The following is a 21,280-nucleotide window of genomic DNA, read 5'->3' as shown; positions in this document are numbered from 1 at the left end:
ATCAAATTCGGGAGGGGAAATTATTCCATTCCTGCAGGGGACTCCTCCATCCTGATCCTTCATAGCAGATGAAGTAATATCATTAAAAGGCCCTTTATAGTTTTCTTTTGATTTCTCTTTCACTTTGGCTTACACTATGGCTAACCACAATGTGCCTTGTTGTCAGGTGGGCTATATGGAGAAAGAGAGGCAGGAACTAGCAAAAGTGAGATATGGGTATTTCATAAATGGGTTTGGTTTGGAAAAAAAGAGAGAGAGAGAGAAAGGTTCCATTTGGGAATTTTCCTCTGGTAAAGTCTCATGTCTTAGCTTGAATCCAACTCAATAGACCCAGAGGGAGCTGTAAAAAGCTTCAAATGTGGCCTAAAATAGCTTTTTGAGACATAAAAAAGCCACAGCTTTTATCGTCCAATATCTCAGTATCTCCAGGCCTGCGGGGAGGGAAGCAAGTGCCAGTCTCAGGGTGAAGCAGGTGGAATCTAGTAGTAGAAAGAATGAGTCATTCTTTTTGGTATCTGGAGACATAGGACTTTTGAAGTACAAGACAAATGGCTGAAAATTGGGTTTGCTTGGCTTGAATTTTATGTAAGCATAACTCCATAAATATTTGACAAAGAGGTATTTGTGGAGGTGGAAAATAGATCTGATCCACATGTGGATAATTAACAAAAGAATCGGCTGGGGACCTTGATTCAAAACCTGGGGCTTTGCACACACTCCAGCGGGGGAGAAACCCTCCAGCAGAGTTGAAAACACTCTCAGAGTCAACCAGCAGCATCGTGTGGAATATCGGTTGTTAAACCCTTTTGTATATCCCCCGTTTAGTCTGCCTTAAAGCTCTTGCCTCCTCTCTCTAACCTACAGAAATAAACAGATCACACACTGTTACATGGGTATAAGTGCTGTACTTACTAAATCCAAAGGTCTGGTTCATATGTTATCTCATGCATCAGAAAGGAGAACACAGGTAGAATATTCTTGGGTACAATATACAGAATTCTGTTTCCACAATGGCCAATCAAATGCCAACGAGAAGCCGCTAAGAATCATACAAGTGCAGTAGCCCTCTCCCAGCCAGGTTTCTCCCAGCAACTAACTGATATCCAGAGGCATACTTCACACAGCCATCCTTACTAGCTACCACTGATAGCTCTATCCTCCTTGTGTTTTGTTTCGATGATAAAAAAAAAAACACTGCTACTGTTTCAGCAGCAGTGGAGCAGCCCAGCAGCATTCAATCTTAATTTGCAGCTGAATGCCAGAACAGGAACAATGCTACATCATGAGACAGCATCATTCCCATTGGGACATTCTATTAAAAATGAAGACGGAACTCAGCCAGGCTGTTCCACCTCAGCTTGAGGCAGCAGCATTGCTTTTGTTGTTGTTGTGAAGGAAAAGACAGGGTGGAGGGGGTGCCTAAACTTCGGCTGCCTTTTTGGAATGAAAGAAGTATACAATTATGACAAGTTCTTCAAAACCCTTCATGTTTTGTGGAGAAATCACATTTTATTATGTGTTTGCCAGAACAGGGTTTGGTGTAGGAATAATAATAATAATAATAATAATAATAATAATAATAATAATAATAATAATAAATTATTTATACCCCACTGATCTGGCTGGGTTTCCGCAGCCACTCTGGGCGGCTAACCTACAGAGTATTAAAAATACAATAAAACATCAAACACTAAAAACTTCTCTAAACAGGGCTGCCTTCTAAAAGTCAGATGGTTGTTTATTTCCTTGACATCTGATGGGAGGACATTCCACAGGGCGGGCGCCATTACCGAGAAGGGAACCGTCAGAGGTCCTTGGAGTTGGACCTCAGTATCTGGGCTGAATGATGGGGGTGGAGATGCTCCTTCAGGTATACTGGGCCAAGGCTGTTTAGTGCTTTAAAGGTCAGCAGTAACACTTTGAATTGTGCTTGGAAACATACTGGGAGCCAATGTAGGTCTTTCAGGACTGGTGTTATGTGGTCGCGGCAGTCACAACGTATGTTGGGTTATGTAAAGGGTTGAATCTGAAATACTAAGTATCCATTGGTGGCTAACAGTTGCCTTTTATTTTGTCACTTAAGCCTGGTCTGGGGGGTGGGGGTGGGGGAAAACCAAGTTATTTTAAATACATGATTGTAAAATGAGACACCGGTACTTCCCCAGACTCAGTGGTGACCCCCCCTCTGATTCTGTGCAGGGGCGCTCTGTGTCTTGTGGAGGAGATTAAAATGTCCTGCCCCCTGATAGCTCTCAATCTCTCTGCTGCATTTCACTGTTCAGTGACACAGCCTGCTACTCAGTAATGTTTGCTTTTATGAGTCAGGTCCTACTCCAAAGAGGATTCCTTTAGCAGGAGCATGACGGTTATGCTATCTTAGGAGGTGACCAAGTCAGTGTAGTTTTGAAAGGTTCAACCTGCCATCTTGATTCAAAATGGCACCTGAAGGTATCCAAACATGGATCAAAACCTGCTCCTCTTTCTCAGGAACCATCTCACCAAATTTGCTTACGATATCTCAAGAGGTAACTGAATGTGTAGAGTAAAGACAGACAACAACAACAACAACAAAGTTGGCAAAGAACTTTCCAAAATAGAGATACAGAAAATTTTATTTTTGCTTTTGATTCTGGCACCAGTTGACCCTTGACCGTGTACAAAGCTGACAAATAATACATTTATCCTGTAGTAGACTGTACAGAGCCTTACTCTTCTTCCCCCAAGTAATCTCTTCAGTCCTTCTTACAAAGTGACTCCTCTACCAAATCTAAATTTTCACATCATATCCCCTGGCAAGCAATGCTTTGGGTCTTGGAGAAGCAAACAAGAAGGGGATGCTTCTGAGTTTCACCTGGATTGCAGAAGGAATAACCATGATGGTTGTCCTTTATTTCCTTATTCAGTGTAGCTCTTTTGCTTGTTACCACCCTGACTCAGTCAAGAGTTCAATTCTTGCAATTTGCCCCTCTAGTAGCGATATGATGCCTTTAAAAATGGGAATCAATATTGCCCTTTGGTTCTTTTACATCAATCTTAGCGTGCCTGTCAGAGCAGGTTTTTAACACCAGTAGAGGAGCTCCAGTTGATGCCTTAGGCTATGAGCAGGCAAAGCAGTTCTGAAGCAGCCACAGAGCTCAGCAACTATTGGAAGCGTGATCCTTAGGGTAATAGCTGGATCGCAACGCCTGTCTTTTCGATATGCCAGGAACACTGAGGCGCCGCCATTGCGATCAGTGTATCCCATTGCTAGAGAGTTGATTCCCAAAGCCTTCCTTCTCCAGTGGAAGACGCTCTATTTTTGTTGGCTGACCCCATTGTTGCAAGCAAGACAGGCTAAAAAGAAAGCTTGGAGCAAATAAGTGCAACGAACAGAGACTAACAAGGGCAGAGGAGTGGAAAACATACACAAGTAAGAAGCCTGGCAAGACAGAACTTGTGTGTGTCTTGATACTCAACGGTGGGAAGCTTTGCCTCGTGAACAGTAGGGCTCCCTGCAGTGAGAAGTTTCAAAAGTAACCGGAGAGGAGAACAAACTTTTCCTAACTATATAGTTTATATAAATAACAGAGTACAAAAGAAGTTTGAAGAGTGGATGTTAGGGCTTCAGGCAGGATAGCAAGAAGGTATGTTCTGCTTTCACACAGCGAGTACCTACTTTGACATAGTACTTGCTTTTTTTGTATTTTTATGTTTTTTGCTACGCCTCCTCTCCCCCATGCCCCCTTCCATTTTAGACTTCTAAGCTAGACTGCACAGAGCAAAATGCGCCCAAACATCTGATACATCCTCTTTTCTGTGCCACAAGGACCCCTGAGAAAGCTGAAGAGAGCGGGTGTGCCTGGGGGAGTCTCCCATAAACCGATTAGCAGGTGGTAACGTTTGTCACTGTGCAGTGAAAAGCTTCACCTGATATAATTACCTGTTACAGGCACAACCACAAAATTCCCCCACTTCAAAAAAATAAAAAGCCCTGCCAGGAGCCAGGTAAAACTGAAAATCAACAGGAGGCCAGGATGCTATTGGACTAGTATGCGAGCAGAGTTTGATTTCGGGGGCTTCATTGAGTCTTTTTGTGATCGCCATTGCCTTTCCAGGTATTGGATCCTTTATAAGGAATGGATTAATTTATGACAGGCACGTCCAACTTCCAAGAGACTGCGATCTACTCCCACTATAAAAAACTGGCAGTGATCTACCCATCAAAGTTGTTTAACTTTATTGGGGGGAGGTTGAGCCAAAGTTGTCAAGGTTTTTTTTGGGGGGGGTCGGGGTCACATGATCGACCAGAATCAACCAGGGACACCCTGTGATCGACCAGTACAGTGGTACCTCTAGTTACGAACTTATTTCGTTCCAGAGGTCCGTTCTTAACCTGAAACTGTTCTTAACTAGAGGTGTGCTTTTGCTAATGGGGCCTCTTGCTGCCACTGCGCCGCCGGCACACAGAGTGCAGAGCACTGGTGAGATGATTTGTGGAATGAAAGAAAGGACACTCATAGAAACCCTTGGGCCTCCTGGAAAGTAACTAAGTACCTGGAAAGTACATTTAAAATTCTGCACCCCACTAAATTTCACTGAACAATTCTCTCCCATAATTTCCAAAATCAATTCCATTGCTCATTAATTAATGGAGAATGGTTAAGGGGAAACATGGGGTACATTTTTGGCATGACAGTAATTTTACATTAATAACCAAAGCTGTTTTCCCCTCCAAAAATCCTTGTTCCATACAGGACTCTGTGAAGTTCTTATTCCCTGAGGAATGAGAAAATGTTTGTGAAATAATTTTAACTGGAAACTTTTGTTTTCTACCCTCAGTTGGGTCTAGTTTTTGTTTAAAATTCCTATTGCTTGGTTAATTAAATATGGTCATAATGTCATGTATCCTAATAGGCATGCATAGTGTTTCTACAAATAACCAGAGCCTTAATTTCATGATGCTAATTAAGAAAGCTCCAAACATATGGACAACATGACATTTTGACGCACAGAACTACTGGTATCATTTGTGAACTTTTAACATTTTTGGCTGCTAAGCTCTGGATACAAGTGACAAGCTTGAGTAATGCTCTAATTGGCAATATTACTTAGCTTAATCTGGCATGTATCCAGTCCATGTCTTACCCCAATTTTCATTATTTTTGTAGCTGACCGGGGACTTTCTTAATATTTGTGTTCTTACGGGCTCATTTCCCAAGGTCACTCACTTTGTTCTGTTCTGTATAGATAGCTGCCAGTTGTCTTCCCCCCTCCTTTATACTTCCACTTGTTTGAAACATGCAGAAGATTTCCATCCTTTGAAATCAATATCTGTCACTGAGGCTAAGGTACTTTAAAGTGCACGGTAAGCTATAGACAGATCTTTCCAAAAAAGTCTTTTTCATAAAGGCTCTTTTGAAAATAGAAACCAAGTGCCATTTATCTAGCATGGGGAAAGCTTTGCTGTTTCATTATAAGTAAACAAGTTACATTTCCCCGAGTGAAAAAAATAGTTTTGAGAAGAGCCAGGGGACGTAAGTGCATCTGAATGTCCATTTAAGTGTGCTAACTCTAACACCCAGGCAGTCACTGAAGAGATTCCTCAAAGCCCTCCTGCATTTATGAATGTAAAATAATAACACCAAACACTGTTTTATCCTATTTTCCACTTAGTTCACCACCTGTTATAGTTGTGCTATATTCCCCCCTTTTTTTCCTTAAAAAAGGGTGCTCCTGGGGGGGGGGAGAGATAGAAGAAGAAGGGAAAAAAACTAAGTTTCTGCAGGGGAGCCAAGTGGTTAAAAAGCAATGTTTCCATTTATTTATTTTATCCATTGTAAAGGTGATCCCCCTCCCCGGTACTTAAAGCACCCTACAAATTCATCAAAATCACAATGAAATAAATATTTAAAAGTAGTGCTGTGGTGGAAATGAGTGCTGTACATTGTTTTAGCCACTCTACTTCAATTCATAAGAAAAGTAGCTGCAGTTGAAATATTATCAAAAGGGGAGAGGGGGAAAGGATTAAATTCTGTGGTATGTAAACACAGAGCAGTCAAAACATACCATTGCTAGAGTGGACATGAAGGTGTCTCAGTCCTCCAGCCGTAACTTCCTGTTTACCTGGACTGAGGCAACTTCCTCTATGTAACTGGAGATGGGTGTGGTTTCACCTGGGGAGATTAACACAAAACCACAGGGACCAGACTCCATCTTCCTCTTTTGAATTCATCTCTTCAACGAGCAACGTCTTAGGACAGGATGCCCTCTTGGCTTGCAGTCGAGAGAGGGCCAGGTGAAGCCTGTTCCCTTATGGAGATAGCTTCATACACATGTAAATACATTTATCTAAGCTAGCCTGCCTTCTGAGACTGTACTGTAACTCAGGATGATTGTAAGTAAACTCTTTTTATACTTTTAAAAAGAACTGTGTTGTGTCTTTACTTTTAAGGGGGAAGAAGGGGAATATACCAGGAATATAAATTCTTCTAGAGAAGAAGAAGAAGAAGAAGAGTTTGGATTTGATATCCCGCTTTATCACTACCCGAAGGAGTCTCAAAGCGGCTAACATTTAGCAAGCCTGTGCAACCGTTTTCTGCTGTGCTTTATAAAGGGAATGTAACTCTGCCAGGTTTGGAGCTTGTTAACACAAGCTGGGATAGGATATCTTAAACAATATATCCTCATCCACATTCCTAAACATTCCCACAAATTCCCATGGGTGGAGTGCAGGTTTTGCTTTATTTTTGCCATGTTTACTTTGGTTTTCAGGTGACCAAGAATCAGGTGAGTAACTCTGTCAAGTCTCATGGATTCCAATTTTTCTCCATTTCTCATTCTTCTAATCTTAAATTCACTTCATTTCCACCTCTATTTGCAATTTTCAAAAAGAAAGTCCTCACTAAACTTCATCACCACGTTAGCATGGATTTCTCCTAATATACATATATTTTGCATGCAATTCTACGTCACGTACACAGTTTTGCAAAGTGGTTCCCCCTATAATCCATTAATGTGTGTTATTTTCACTCATGTATGCACTTTCATGCACATATTAGCTTATGCATTTTTGTACATATTACTTGGTTGGAGAACTGTGTTGCAGAATTCGGAGAAGTGCAAATTTCTCGGGATATATACAATTTGTGTATTGTTTCAGCAGGTGTAAATTTTGCAGATTTACCTTTCAATGCGAGCTGAACCTAGTTTTCCCCCTCCATTCGTACTGAGTGCTCCTTCATTCTACAAAAAGTTTCTCTAGTGCTCCACACCCTTCAGCCTTCAAAAGTACCTGTGCTTCTGTAGAAGTCCAGCACAAATACAATCCTCAGCCACCTCACAATAATAAATTAAGTTCAAACCCAGCTGAAATTCTCAAGTGCCCTGAACATGGCAGAAAAAATGGATGGCTCTTTCACAGGGGAAGAAAACTTTTGAGAAACTGGATGAAAGATTTTGGCCCAGGACAATTTAAAATACTACATGCTTCCATACCTTCTAACTAAATGAACAAACCATAATACATAGTCCCTTAAAACATTATCTGTGAAAAACAAACAGAATAAACTTTTGCTACCATTGCATAAGACAAAATCACCATTCTGCCTCTGGAAATAGGCTATTGCAGGGGTTGGTAATTTTTTTTAGCCCCAGGCCAGTCCACTGTCCCTCAGACCTTGTGGCAGGCTGGAGAAGCGGCACGGGGGGGGGGGGAAGCTGGAAGAAGAGGAAAGGGGGGCAAGTAGTTCTCATCCCCACCCCCCAGCCCCTGCCCCAGCTGCTGCGCTTACCTTCCCTGGGGCTACCACTGTCGCCACTGCCACCACTGCCGCTGCTGCTGCTTCTCGTGGGTAGGCAGAGCGAGCTCATCCGCTCTGCTCTCTGGCCCACAGGAGTACCAGGGCAGTGGCGGCAGCGGTGGAGGAAGAAGAAGAAGAAGAAGAAGAAGAAGAAGAAGAGGAGGAGGAGGAGGAGGAGTTTGGATTTGAAATCCCGCTTTATCACTACCCGAAGGAGTCTCAAAGTGGCTAACATTCTCCTTTCCCTTCCTCCCACACAACAAACACTCTGTGAGCTGAGTGGGGCTGAGAGACTTCAAAGAAGTGTGACTAGCCCAAGGTCACCCAGCAGCTGCATGTGGAGGAGCGGAGACACGAACCCGGTTCACCAGATTACGAGTTTACCGCACTTAACCACTACACCACACTGGCTAGATGAGTGGCGCGAAAGGGCTGGCTCCAGAGAGGGGCTGCTTAAAATGGTGCTCAGCCAGCTCAGCCCAGCCCCCTTCCTCCTCTAGGCAGGGTGGGGAGAAGCCAGGAGGTGGGAGGGAGGAGGCGCCGCAGCGGTGTGTGTGAAGGAGGGGGGGGGAATGGAATTGTGCAGGGGGGAAACGGTGCAGCCCGAACAAACAGAATCCCCACGCCGATCCACGGACAATCCACGGGCCGGATCCTGAAGGCAATTGGGCCTGATCTGGCCTGTGGGACTTAGTTTGCTGACCCCTGAGCTATTGCATACTCCCAGGGGTACAGTAGTGTTGTAGAAATTGTAGAAATAATAAAATCAGAAATGGAAATGTGTGTGAGAAAAGCTGTGGAGGTTGCAGGTTGGTTTTGAAGGTTGTGTTTGCAAGAGAACCATGGGAGAAGGATTGAACAACACGTTTGCAGGAGCTGTTGCTAAAACTGGTGAGGACAAACGAGGGAAAGATAAGAAAGTTGTCCCCCCCACTGTGATTAAACCAGTAGAGGCTAGTAGAAGAAACTACTGCCGTACATGCACATAACTTCCCCTTTGCATGTAAGCGTATAAATGTGTGTGCATTTTTCATATTCATTGTGCCTCCTTGCAGTTACTTGCTGAGCGAGGTTGTGTCCCACTGGCCTTGCGATGCCTCAAGAAATGTCCTGTTTTTGGCAAAGTTGACTGGAAAACTCAGGAACCAAGAGGATAAAAACTTTATAAAAGAATGGGGAAAATTTATAAATTATTTAAAAGACCACTCTAAGCAGATGGAAACATTGGCAGGATTCTGATTTCACTTGTAGGGTAACAATTACTGTGGAAAATACGGATAAATATAATAGTTAGAGTATGGAAGAAGATGCAGTTTTATTGTTTAAAATTGGACCACAGGGAGGGGGTGAAGTCCTGAGATTCATAGTAATCTCTGTATATGGTTATGTATTTGAATTCTTTTTTTTTCAATTTTGTATTGTAAAATCTAATAAAAATGATTTAGAAGAAGAAGAAAGAAATGTCCTGTTTTGTTGATGTCTGGAATCTTGCTTTTATTGGCCATTTTGGCTGAACCCAATAGCCAATAATGTAACTTCCTAAAATGAAGCATAGAGGTCATGCCTCAAATAGCTCGGGGCCGATATTGGAAGAGACAACTGCTAAGTATGAGGAGACACTCCATCTAAGGCAATTTACTTTTGGCAGACCTTGAACCCTCAACAGGTCTTGACCTGCACACAGGGATGCAGCTTTGTGCTTTGCACTTCTGGTCTGGTCAGAGGAAGATGTGAGAATAGTTCCTGCTAAGTTATATAAGTTATAAAGAGATTTCACTTTCTTGGGTTCCATGATCACTGCAGATGGTGACAGCAGTCACGAAATTAGAAGACGCCTGCTTCTTGGGAGAAAAGCAATGACAAACCTAGCAAAGACATCACCTTGCCGACAAAGGTCCGTATAGTTAAAGCTATGGTTTTCCCAGTAGTAATGTACGGAAGCGAGAGCTAGACCATAAAGAAGGCTGATCGCCGAAGAATTGATGCTTTTGAATTCTGGTGCTGGAGGAGACTCTTGAGAGTCCCATGGACTGCAAGAAGATCAAACCTATCCATTCTTAAAGAAATCAGCCCTGAGTGCTCACTGGAAGGGCAGATCCTGAAGTTGAGGCTCCAGTACTTTGGCCACCTTATGAGAAGGGAAGACTCTCTGGAAAAGACCCTGATGTTGGGAAAGATGGAGGGCACAAGGAGAAGGGGACGACAGAGGATGAGATGATTGGACAGTGTTCTCAAAGCTACTAACATGAGTTTGGCCAAACTGCGAGAGGCAGTGAAGGATAGGTTTGCCTGGCGTGCTCTGGTCCATGGGGTCACGAAGAGTCGGACACGACTGAACAACAACAAAGTTATATAGGCTGCCTTCAGCCACTTGCCTTCCTCTCTTCTTTGGCCTTTGTGTCACTCTGCCTTCGACTGCAAAGGAACTGTGTCTGCCAGCTGTTCACCTGGAGGGCAAATAGCAAAGAGAATGGCACTTTGCACTAAACACGGCCGGCTGGTGAGACGCAATGGAAGAGGATTGTCCAAGGAAGATGTGTGGAAGGAGTGATGGGATCTTCCAGCTCTGTTGTGGCCGCAGGAGAGCATAACCACAGTTAGCACAGCCCTTGTAGATGAATATAGTTTCCACTGACCAGCACTGACCCCTTTCGCAGCATCTTCACCTGGGTAAGGCAAATGCAAAAGTAAAAAGGGAGGAAGGAGGAAGTGAATTCTCTACCCAAAGAAAAGCAGAGCAGATGCCGAGACCAGCAATCTATAATAATAATAATAATAATAATAATAATAATAATAATTTATTTATTTATTTATTATTTCTACCGTGCCCATCTGGCTGGGTCTTCCCAGCCACTCTGGGTGGGTTCCAACAGAATATTAAAATACAATAGTTTATTAAACATTAAAAGCTTCCCTAAACAGGGCTGCCTTCAGATGTCTTCTAATGAATATACTTTATTCGGTCACAGACCAGCATAAAACAGGATATTTGCATTTATAAAAACAATATAGAAAATATATGTTTAAACGGGTACTCATTACATGATGAGGGCATACTCAACATATCCAGCCCGACTTAAACCATGTCCTTAAAATCATTGATTAAGCATAGATATAACTAATAAAATTTAGACTCAGTTATCGGTTCTATGAGATAGGCTACTAAAGTATAGATCCAACAGTATTTTAGGTCTCTATTTAAAGTTGATTTACATCACAGACCATCTTCTAAAAGCTAGCCTTATCCAGAAGTTTTTCACAGGGGCCAGGGAGTCCTACATGGCCTCAACCTTCAGCTAATCCAGGCATAGGCAAACTCGGCCCTCCAGATGTTTTGGGACTACAACTCCTATCATCCCTAGATAACAGGGATGATGGGAGTTGTAGTCCCAAAAAAACCCAGGAGGGCCAAGTTTGCCTATGCATAAGCGAATAGCTGGGGGGGGGGGGTGCATATTGAAGCCCTGCCTGACCTCCCTCAACCCACCAGATCACAATTTGCTCAAGACTCAAGCCCTGATGTTACAAAACCAGTGCTGTGGACTTTGGATCTCTGGTACAAAGGGCCCAGTTCTCAAACAAGTGAGGTCCACAGTCTCCATGTCAGTGGATGCAGTGGATGAAGCTGGGACAGTGGATGCAGGTGGTTCTGTGGTCTAAACTACTGAACCAACTGGGCTTGCTGATCAGATGGTTGGAGATTTGAATCCGTGCGACGGGGTGAGCTCCCATTGCTGTCCCAGCTTCTGCCAACCTAGCATTTCGAAAGCACACCAGTGCAAGTAGATAAATAGGTACTGCTACAGCGGGAAGCTAAACAGTGTTTCCATGCGTTTTGGCACTCGTCACAGTGTCCCATTGTGCCAGAAGCAGTTTAGTCATGCTGGCCACATGTCCCAGAAAGCTGTCTCTGGACAAACAGCAGCTCCCTCTGCTGAAAAGCGAGATGAGCATCACACTCCATAGTCGCCTTTGACTAGACTTAACCATCCAGGGTCCTTTACTTTTACATTACTTTTTGCCCGTTTCCAACAGGTAAAGCTCTGCAGTTCTGTTCTCTGTTACCAATGGAGAGGATAGATTAAATGGGAGAGATTGTGTATGCTGTAATCCTTCTGCCAACTTGCTATCTCTCATAATCTTTCATGATGACAGTCTATAATGACACACACTGTGAAGTTGCCAGCTCTTATTAGGGCATGCTAGCAGAACCGGCAGTGCTGTCATTTCCTTAAGCTCCCCTGTCTCTGCTATGGCATGGCGTTACAGGCTTGCTTTAAATCAAACATCTGCTCTTTGTGTTTATAGCTATATAGCAGAGTGCCAGCTTTATGTAGCGAGTAAAAGCCAGGGCTTGCTATTTACATGAGAAGATGTTGAATCAAAACAGTTTTTCCAGGCTGTAGGCCTCACATTGCTTACTCCAGAGTAGCTCATTTATGTCCCATCCAAGGCAGTGGGCTTGAGGATTCCTGCTGCAGTGTAAAATCACATTAAGTTCAGCTCAGTGTTATGAAAACACTGATCATTAATTACTGCACATTATAACAAAAAATTAAGCTCACTTTTGGCAGTTTTCACTTATTAACTCCAGTCCAAACATCCTTCATGCATAATATTAGCCTGGTTCTCAGTAATGTGGATTTCAATATCTCATGACATTGACTTCCAGGAAATAAATGAAGATGAATATGACTCATTTTTCTAATTAGCCAAGTAGCTTGAAGAGGAAACCTAATTCTGGAGCTCCACAGACAAGAAATTAAAAAATGGTGCTACCTCTTATTTTGCTGAAGCATGAATCATATACTATCAAGACAAATGAAAGATGCTTATCTTCTATTGTGGGGCGAGCTGGAGTGGGATCCTTTATGTGGGGACACTTGGGGTAAGGCAGAAATGCAATTTGGTTTTGCACTTTCCAGAACAATAAGTGAACTGAATCACATCTATCCTTCAAAATGCATTCCTCTGGATTTTGCCCTGTAGTTCTCTAACTAATTAATATGTACAAAAATGCATGTATTAGTGGAAACAGACCACACAGGTGAACTATGTTAGGGGGGTTGCATAAAAACGTGTATTATCAGGAGAAACTCACACTAAAATAATGATGAATTTTCTTTAAAAAAAACAAACGTATATTACAAACTGATGTGGAAATGTTGGAGAGTGGAATTTAAGATTAGGAAAAGGAGAAACAGAGAGAAACAGATAGTCATTCGCCGTGAGGGGTTACCACTTCAGGTGTGTGCATGCAACCAAAATGTGCAGTAGACATTGCACTACATCCTCAGGGTACAGTTCTGCTCTTGAATCTAACACTCTCAAACACCATAGCAGCAAGAAGGTAGACCAGACTGAAGTTTTATAAAACTGATATAATGTTGGCTATTTTTCTAAGTCATGCAGAGTGATGCAGCAGTTTCACCCAAGAAGTCCTACTGATGAAGTAGATGCCCCACACTTCACTTTACTTTCATCATGACAACTATTACAAGCAATATCATACATATATACTAAGTCCAATGCAATGTGTTTCACTCTCTTGAGCCCAAGAGAGGGTCTTTTTGCTTCTTGCTTCTAAAATTATTTCCAAGCATTCCATAAATTATAGCCTGTCCAGTTGCTGTAATGTGGGGTGGTTCTTTTACTTGTAAACAATGAAAAAAGATCCCTTGGGAACAACAACAACAAATTATTTATATTTATGGTTTCCCCAGCCACTTTGAGTGGCTTCCAACAGAATTAAAAGCACAGTGGAACGCCAAACATTAAAAACTTCCCTAAACAGGACTGCCTTCAGATGTCTTCTAGAAGTCAGATAGTTGTTTATTTCCTTGACATCTGATGGGAGGGCGTTCCACTTGGGAAGGAATGACCAGTGGTGATCAGGAGAAGATGATGATTGGACAGCCCTAGTGGGAACTGCTTTTATCAGGGTGGAAAGAAAATGAAGAGTGGTTTAAACAGGGATGGCAACAAATCCCCCTGTGTCTATTAGTCCCTGAGTTTTCACTTTCCCCCTGAGATATTTAGAAATCAGTAGAATGACTGTAGCAGACCCCCATCCCCAATTATTTTATCCCCCCTTCTCCTTGCAAATGGGGGGCACATGCTTCCCCCATCCCAACATCACCCGTTTCTCTATCACCACGGCTTAATAGCATGTAGGGACACAAAGACCATTGGCCGATGGGAGGTATGACTGTCTCAAGGGTTGTAGTCCCATTTAGTACCTCAGCATCTACTACTTCAATAGATTGCATGTTCAAGACTGGCTTTACTTACACAGAAAGTCCATTGTGTGAGTGGTCAGTGGCTGTCAGGAGGTTGTCAGTGGCTCCCAGCTGGTTGCTCAGGAAATTATAAAGACAATGAAAAGTTTCTTACAGTCCTTTTTTAGTTCAATATTTACACAGAGAGGCTATAGAACCCAGCTTCTTGGATAATGGTATTGTCCCAAGTGAATCTCCACCTCTGTCTCTTCCACCTCCTCATTCCTCATTCTCATCATCTCCTCTATGGGTGCTGCTACGTGCCCTCTGTCTTTGAGCTCTTTGCTCTCCTACTTTTAAGGCTCACTGGGTTCTGGGTGATGGAGGGTCTGGAATGCTTTCTAGCGATGTGTCAGCTGGGTGTTGTTTAGGCTTTCCCATGATTTCCCAACTTTTTTCCTCATCTGCCTCTGAGCTGTGACCTCCCTCAACCCCCTGTTGTAAATCTATACTGTCTTCCTCTTTCTCTTCCCTGGAAGGGTCTGGATGGAGAGGCAGTCTCCACCAGTCCTCCTCTGCCCAGTCTCTGATAGTGGCCAACGTCAATATCTACAGGTTCACCTGTGCTGATATCCATGTGGTACCAGTTCCATTTTATCTGGATGTGAACATGTCCTGGGTGGTAGTGATGCTGCAGAATTTCAACTAGCCACAGGTTGCATCCATACTTCCTGTTTACAGGAGCAAGGGATTCAATAGGACTTCTCAATTAATGTAGGAGGTTTGGGTCTCTGAGGGAATTCCACTGCTCAAATACTAAACCATGAGACTCTTTAACAAGGGTCTGGCAGTCATTCGATTTAATCCTGCCATCCTTAAAATGCTGAACTTGTATTTGTGAGCCACCCCTGAGCTAACCTTTAATAGGGCAGGGAAAGGAGAAGGAAGCTGCCATTATGCATGTGCTGAACATAGAAACGGAGCTGGAATGAGCACAGCTTCTGTTGACTTCTACTCTCGTCTTGCTTACTCAGTGAACCGGGAACAGAAACGTAAAACCAGAGGAAAACAGCAGCTATGTTGAGGGTGGAGGGAGGAAGTAACTAAAATGGTAAATGACTAGAGTTTTTAACTAAGCAGATAAGAGAAGCTTTGAAATATTAATAGGCAGGCTTCAAATGATATAAGAAAGGAAGCAACACAGAAAATGAGCTACGGTCATTTAAAAGCAAACATGCACTGCTGGCTACAAATAAAACCCATTTAGGAGAAGCTTGAATGTACCAGGTTGCCTTGAAATTAAAGAGGCAGAGATAATAGGTGTACATTTAATTAAGCCCCAGGGTGGCCCTCAATATTTTCCTCGCTTTTTATTCCCCGCGCTATTTTTGAGCCACGTCTCCAAGGAATAAATGGTGTGTTTTCTTTGAGCTGAGAAATGAGCATCCGAGTGGGGATTTCGGCTTGAAGTCTGAATGCTTCTTTAAATGGAAACAATTTTTTATTCAGAATCCTGTATGCATTGTTTTCAGGGCTAGGGATTCGTATGTTAAAAAATATGTTAATATAGTGATGAGATTTGTCTTTGGCATGAGCTACAGCCTTTGGGTCAGGGGTACAAAGCCTGTGGCCATCCTGATGTTGTTGGACTACAACTTCCATCTTCGCTAGCCATTGGAGTCCAACAACATTTGGAGAGCCACAGATTCACCGTCTCTGGCATACATTCCTCAGGTCAATTGTTCATGCAAACATTTGTGACCAACCCAACCTCATCTGCTAAATAGTGGAACTTTATTATGTACACGAATCAAGCAGAACTAAAATATACATTACCGGCAGCATTGTTACAAATCTGAATTTCATGACTCCTGTTAATTTTAATGAGGATATTGTCACTCTGTTTTATACTGGAATGCTGTGGGTTAGAGCATTGTTTTTGCCCTTGCAGATTTATACATTATGTGCTGGTAGCTTCTTGAAGATTGTTACTGTTGCTTGGTTATGAGATGACCATTTTCATTCTGTTAAGTTGTGGGTGGACACAGCAGATGACACAGTGATTTTCAGGCAGCTCTTGTTTATTCTCAGGCTGGGACACAAGTGAACTGAAGGGCTCAGCAGCCTGCTTATATAGAACTCAGCTACAATGCAACAGTAACAACTTTCTGTAGTTACCCAATCCCTGGACGTCACTTTTCAATCCTTCATTTGCATGTGTGGACCTGAGTGAAAACTGCTGCAGAATGAACTATACACACGCCCCTAGTGGCCTAGGGTGAGAACTTCAATACATAACACATTCTTTTTCCTCTTTGTACTTCACATGCTTAAAACCTTAAAAAAAAATGTCTTCCTGTTTGAAGACGCTCAGTGCGTCAAAGCCACACACATTTTCCTGTCCCACAAACATGTTATACTTCTGTTTGAACTCAGAGCTCTGCAAATATTTTTGTCAATTTTGTCCCACTTTTCCTTAGGGCATCCCTACTTTCATCAGAGAACGTTTGGAAGGTATAGCAGGACATCCATGTTTTTCACTGGAAAAATATTGGAGGGTACAGTAGGACGTCTCTGTTTTCATTGAAGAAATGTTGGGGGGTATGGAGTTATCCAACCTCTGAGCCATCTGAAGGCAGCCCTTTACAGGGAAGTTTTTAAATGTTTAATATTTTAGTATGTTTTTATATATGTTGGAAGCTGCCCAGAGTGGTTGGGGCAACCCAGTCAGATCAGCAGGGTATAAATAGTAAAATCATCACCATCTGTCTCTTCACTCCCCATTCTGTCATATGCATTACAACTTTTTCTTCCTCTTCACTAAAGGGTAAAGGTAAAGGGACCCCTGACCATTAGGTCCAGTTGCCGATGACTCTGGGGTTGCGGTGCTCATCTCGCTTTATTGGCTGAGGGAGCCCCCGTACAGCTTCCGGGTCATGTGGCCAGCATGACTAAGCTGCTTCTGGCGAACCAGAGCAGCGCACAGAAACGCCGTTTACCTTCCCGCTGGAGTGGTACCTATTTATCTACTTGCACTTTGACATGCTTTTGAACTGCTAGGTGGGCAGGAGCTGGGACCGAGCAACGGAAGCTCACCCTGTGCAGGGATTCGAACTGCTGACCACGTCAATGATGTCTCAAAACAACAACAACAACAAAAAATCCTTTCAGTAGCACCTTAGAGACCAACTAAGTTTGTTCTTGGTATGAGCTTTCGTGTGCATGCACACTTCTTCAGATACTTCTTCAGTAAGGTGCTACTGGAAGGATTTTTTAATTTTTAATTTTGTTTTGACTATGGCAGACCAACACGGCTACCTACCTGTAAATGATGTCTCAGTTCCTCTGGTTAATTCTGGCCCATTCTGTAGTGGGTACAGCAAGATATCTGTACTGTAGGTGTGCAATCATTGCTCTGTACAGATCATCCAAGTTCTCATGTATTAACAGTAGCAGATGCTGAAATGACTTCAGTTCTACATAATGGAAAAAGAGAAACCGCAAATAATAAAACAAATCTGAGTTCTGGTATCCAGCCAAGATAGGCCACTGTCCCATCTGCTAAATATATTTGCATATGTTGAAGCTGAAACGAATCTCACTTAAAAACAACTAGGACAGGGGTCTGCAACCTTTAAGACAAAAAGAGCCACTTGGACCCGTTTCCGAAGAGAGAAAAAAACTGGGAGCCGCAAAACCATTGCGGCCCACAAAAATATAAACACCCAGAAGCTCATAGCACAATTTAGACAGGTAATGAAGAGCAGGTAATGAAGGCAAAATGGCAAAATATCACGAAACGCTCCCCCCCCCAGCCAAACAACAAGCACTGTATTAAAGGAACCGTCCGAACGCCTGACGCTGCAGGGGCAAATCTAGAAGGGGAAATCCAACCCCCCAGAATACTTCCGCCCCATGAACAGCACAAATGCAACCCTAAAAGTTTGGCAAACTTATGCAAAAGCACACAGCATGCACACTGCCCCAATCACTATTGGCCAGCAGAGGGGCTGGGCAAGGCAGCTGAGAGGGGCTGAAGCAGGGGACTGATCACGTCCCCCCTGCAGGCATGGGAAAACATTCCTTCAGAATGGATAAAACCCTTCTTTCAGTCCATGGGACTCCCGCTTCTAGGGGGCAGGGGGCTTCTAGGGGGGGCTGCCCCCTCCTCCCCCCCGTCGGTACGCCCATGCTCGGCCCCTTTCGCCACGCTGCTTAAGGGAAGTCTCCTGCGCGCCCCCGAAACAGAGCCCGGAACCGGTCGTCCCCTGAGCTTTTTCCCGCGCCCATCTCATCCCGTTGGGCCGCCCTTAGCTGAACAGCTGGGCTTCCTTTTCATTCCCAGACTGCCACGTGTCCTGGAGCCGGGCCCTTTCACTTTTTTAAAAGAGGGCTTCCCCCTCGCCCGCCGCCCCTGGCCCAGCCCACAGCTGCCTCCTTACCTCGTTGAGTCGTCGCGCCTCGTCGAATCGCAGCAGCCAGCAGCTCCACCAGCAGCAGCCAAACACAAGCACCAGGACAGGCGCCAAGGAGGGAAGCTGCTGCGGTCTGCTGCTGCGCCTGCGCTGGCACGAAACGAGGCATGCATGAGCAGCACAGCCGCCAGCAAGGTAGAGAAGTGGGTGGGCTCAGGCGGGCCAGCAGCGCGGTGCAGTGCCCCCTACATTTTGGCGCTAAACGCACCATCCCTGCCCGGAGCCGCGGCAAAGGTGCAAAAGAGCCGCATGCGGCTCCGGAGCCGCGGGTTGCAGACCCCCGAACTAGGAGAATAACTTGTTATGCCAAAAGCCTTGTCTTCCTCCTATCACTTTACAAGATAGGTGGGCCAAGCATTTCGACCTCAGTATATAATCTTAAATAGAGGTATCCTGAACATTCCAGCGGGGACACTTGCATAAATGAATGGCATGCCTGAATGCTGCTGAACAGGATGAAGGTGACAATCAAAGGTGTTTCGATCCTGTGAGAACCTACCTTCTTTTCCTGTGCCCCTATTCTATAAATAGGTTAAATAATTAAATACGAACATACATACAATTTGAGGAATTCTTCTATGTAATTTTTGGTTAGCAAACTGGATAACTGTGAATTAGAATATAGTGCAGTCAGACAGCTGGCTGAAAAACCCTAATCAGTGGATCTGCATCAAACTGGAGAGAGCTTTTGAACTGAGTGTCTTCAATTCTTCAACATTTTATCAGGAACTTAGATGAGGGTATTGAGGGGATCATTGTCAAACTTGCATGAGACACAAAACTGGGAAGGACAGTTTAACTAGTAGGGGGAGCCATTGTGGTGCTGTCAGGAAACCCCCCTCCCCATGGCAGGTAGCATCCCGGGATCGTTTGCAGTACAGGGAACCTCCTCCGTTGTTCACCAGCTCGTCATCCCCCTCCTCAGGAGGAAGCGACCATTCCTCCAGTGGGGAGGGGGAGTTGGAGGCAGGAAGTCAGTGCAGGGGCTGTGAGCAGATCACAGAGCCTCAGCACCAAGGGGAGAGCGGGAAACAGGGACAGTTTCCCACGCTCCGAGGTCGCAGACAGGAAAGACGTGGAAGGGGGAGGCAGGGGTTCAGAATCCCGCGCCTCTTTTGCTGGACAAAGAACCGGAAGGGTTCATTCCTGGACTCTGCAGAGGGATGAGATGGACGTTTGAACTTTAGCTCCACTGTAAATAGTTTGCACAATAAAGAACTTAGTTTTAGAAGTTCTGCATTTGGGCTGATTTCTCATGAGCAACCACAGAACGTCCTTACAGGTGCCTTCCAAATATTGTGAACTATAATTCCCATCAGTACCTGCCAAGGAGAAGGATGATGACGCAGTCCAGATTAACACTTCATAAGACAGGAATAAAATCAAAATAACATTGAACGTAGAATGTAAAATTGTGTTGAAACTAGTAAAAGGACTTCAAGAGACACAAAATTCTGCAAATCAAGGGCCCAGGTTATAAGATGAGGCATATCTGACTCAGCAGCGGTATATGTAAAAAGGTTATTTGGACTGTGGTCAGTCACGAGCCAAGCCACAATGTTCAGCAGCTGCAAAAAAATGGTAATATGATTTTAATATGATGAGCAAATATATATATATGCTAATATGGTATTTATATTACCACACTTTCCATGTTATGAGGAGAAATAGATGCAGCACGAGGCCTCACCTGGAGTACTATATCCAGTTCTAAGGGCTGAGCTTTAAGAAGGATGTAGACAAAAAGGAAAAGAGAAGGCACTGAGAATGGTCAGAGGCATTGAAAAGAAAGGTTGAAGAAATTAGTGTTTTCGGCTGGGGAGGTGTTAACTAAGGGGACAGTGTAATGATGGGAGTTTGAATTCAACAACATTTGGAGGGTCACAGGTTCCCTATCCCTGTTCCATTACAAGCCCTCTTCCATATTGTGCATTGTATTTTTACAGAAGCTGCCTCAGCTGTCTGCAATTTTATTTTATGGTAAAATAAAAAATTTAATTTATTTTTGTCTTGCAATTTTGCAGACAAAATGTTACATTCCGAATTATTACAGCGATGTGATTTTTGTTGTATGCCTTCTCATTTCTAATGGATTGTAAACCACCTTGATTATAGCAAAGTGGAAAAGCAGTATGCATTAAAAACAAAGAAATGACATGAAGAAAATCATTATCATCATCACCATCATCATCTATGGGCACGTAAGATGTTTGAACTGCTTAAAGGTAAAGGGACCCCTGACCATTAGGTCCAGTTGCAGACGACTCTGGGGTTGCGGTGCTCATCTCGCTTTATTGGCCGAGGGAGCCGGCGTACAGCTTCCGGGTCATGTGGCCAGCATGACTAAGCCACTTCTGGCGAACCAGAGCAGCGCACGGAAACTCTGTTTACCTTCCTGCCAGAGCGGTACCTATTTATCTACTTGCACTTTAATGTGCTTTCAAACTGCTAGGTTGGCAGGACCAGGGATCAAGCAACGGGAGCTCACCCCATCGCGGGGATTTGAACCGCCGACCTTCTGATCGGCAAGCCCTAGGCTCTGTGGTTTAACCCAAAGCGCCACCCGCTGCTTACACGGAGATAAATGCAGTCATTTTCTTTCCATGCTTGCTTTCAAGATGCCATGTGTATTAGAATGACTGGGGCTATCTCCAAGTAAGCTGATGTCTCTTACGAAGCAGTGCTACCTAATATGGTAGGTTCCAGATGTTTTTGAATGCAGCACCCATTATTCCTGAGCTTTGGCCATGCTGGCTGGGGTTGATGGGATTCGTAATCTAACAACTTCTGGAGAGCACCACGTTGGCTA

This window comes from Lacerta agilis, chromosome 4, assembly GCF_009819535.1.
Source record: "Lacerta agilis isolate rLacAgi1 chromosome 4, rLacAgi1.pri, whole genome shotgun sequence".
Lineage (NCBI taxonomy): Eukaryota > Metazoa > Chordata > Lepidosauria > Squamata > Lacertidae > Lacerta > Lacerta agilis.
The sequence above is the reverse complement of the archived record's forward strand: the minus strand, read 5'-3'. Positions refer to the sequence as shown.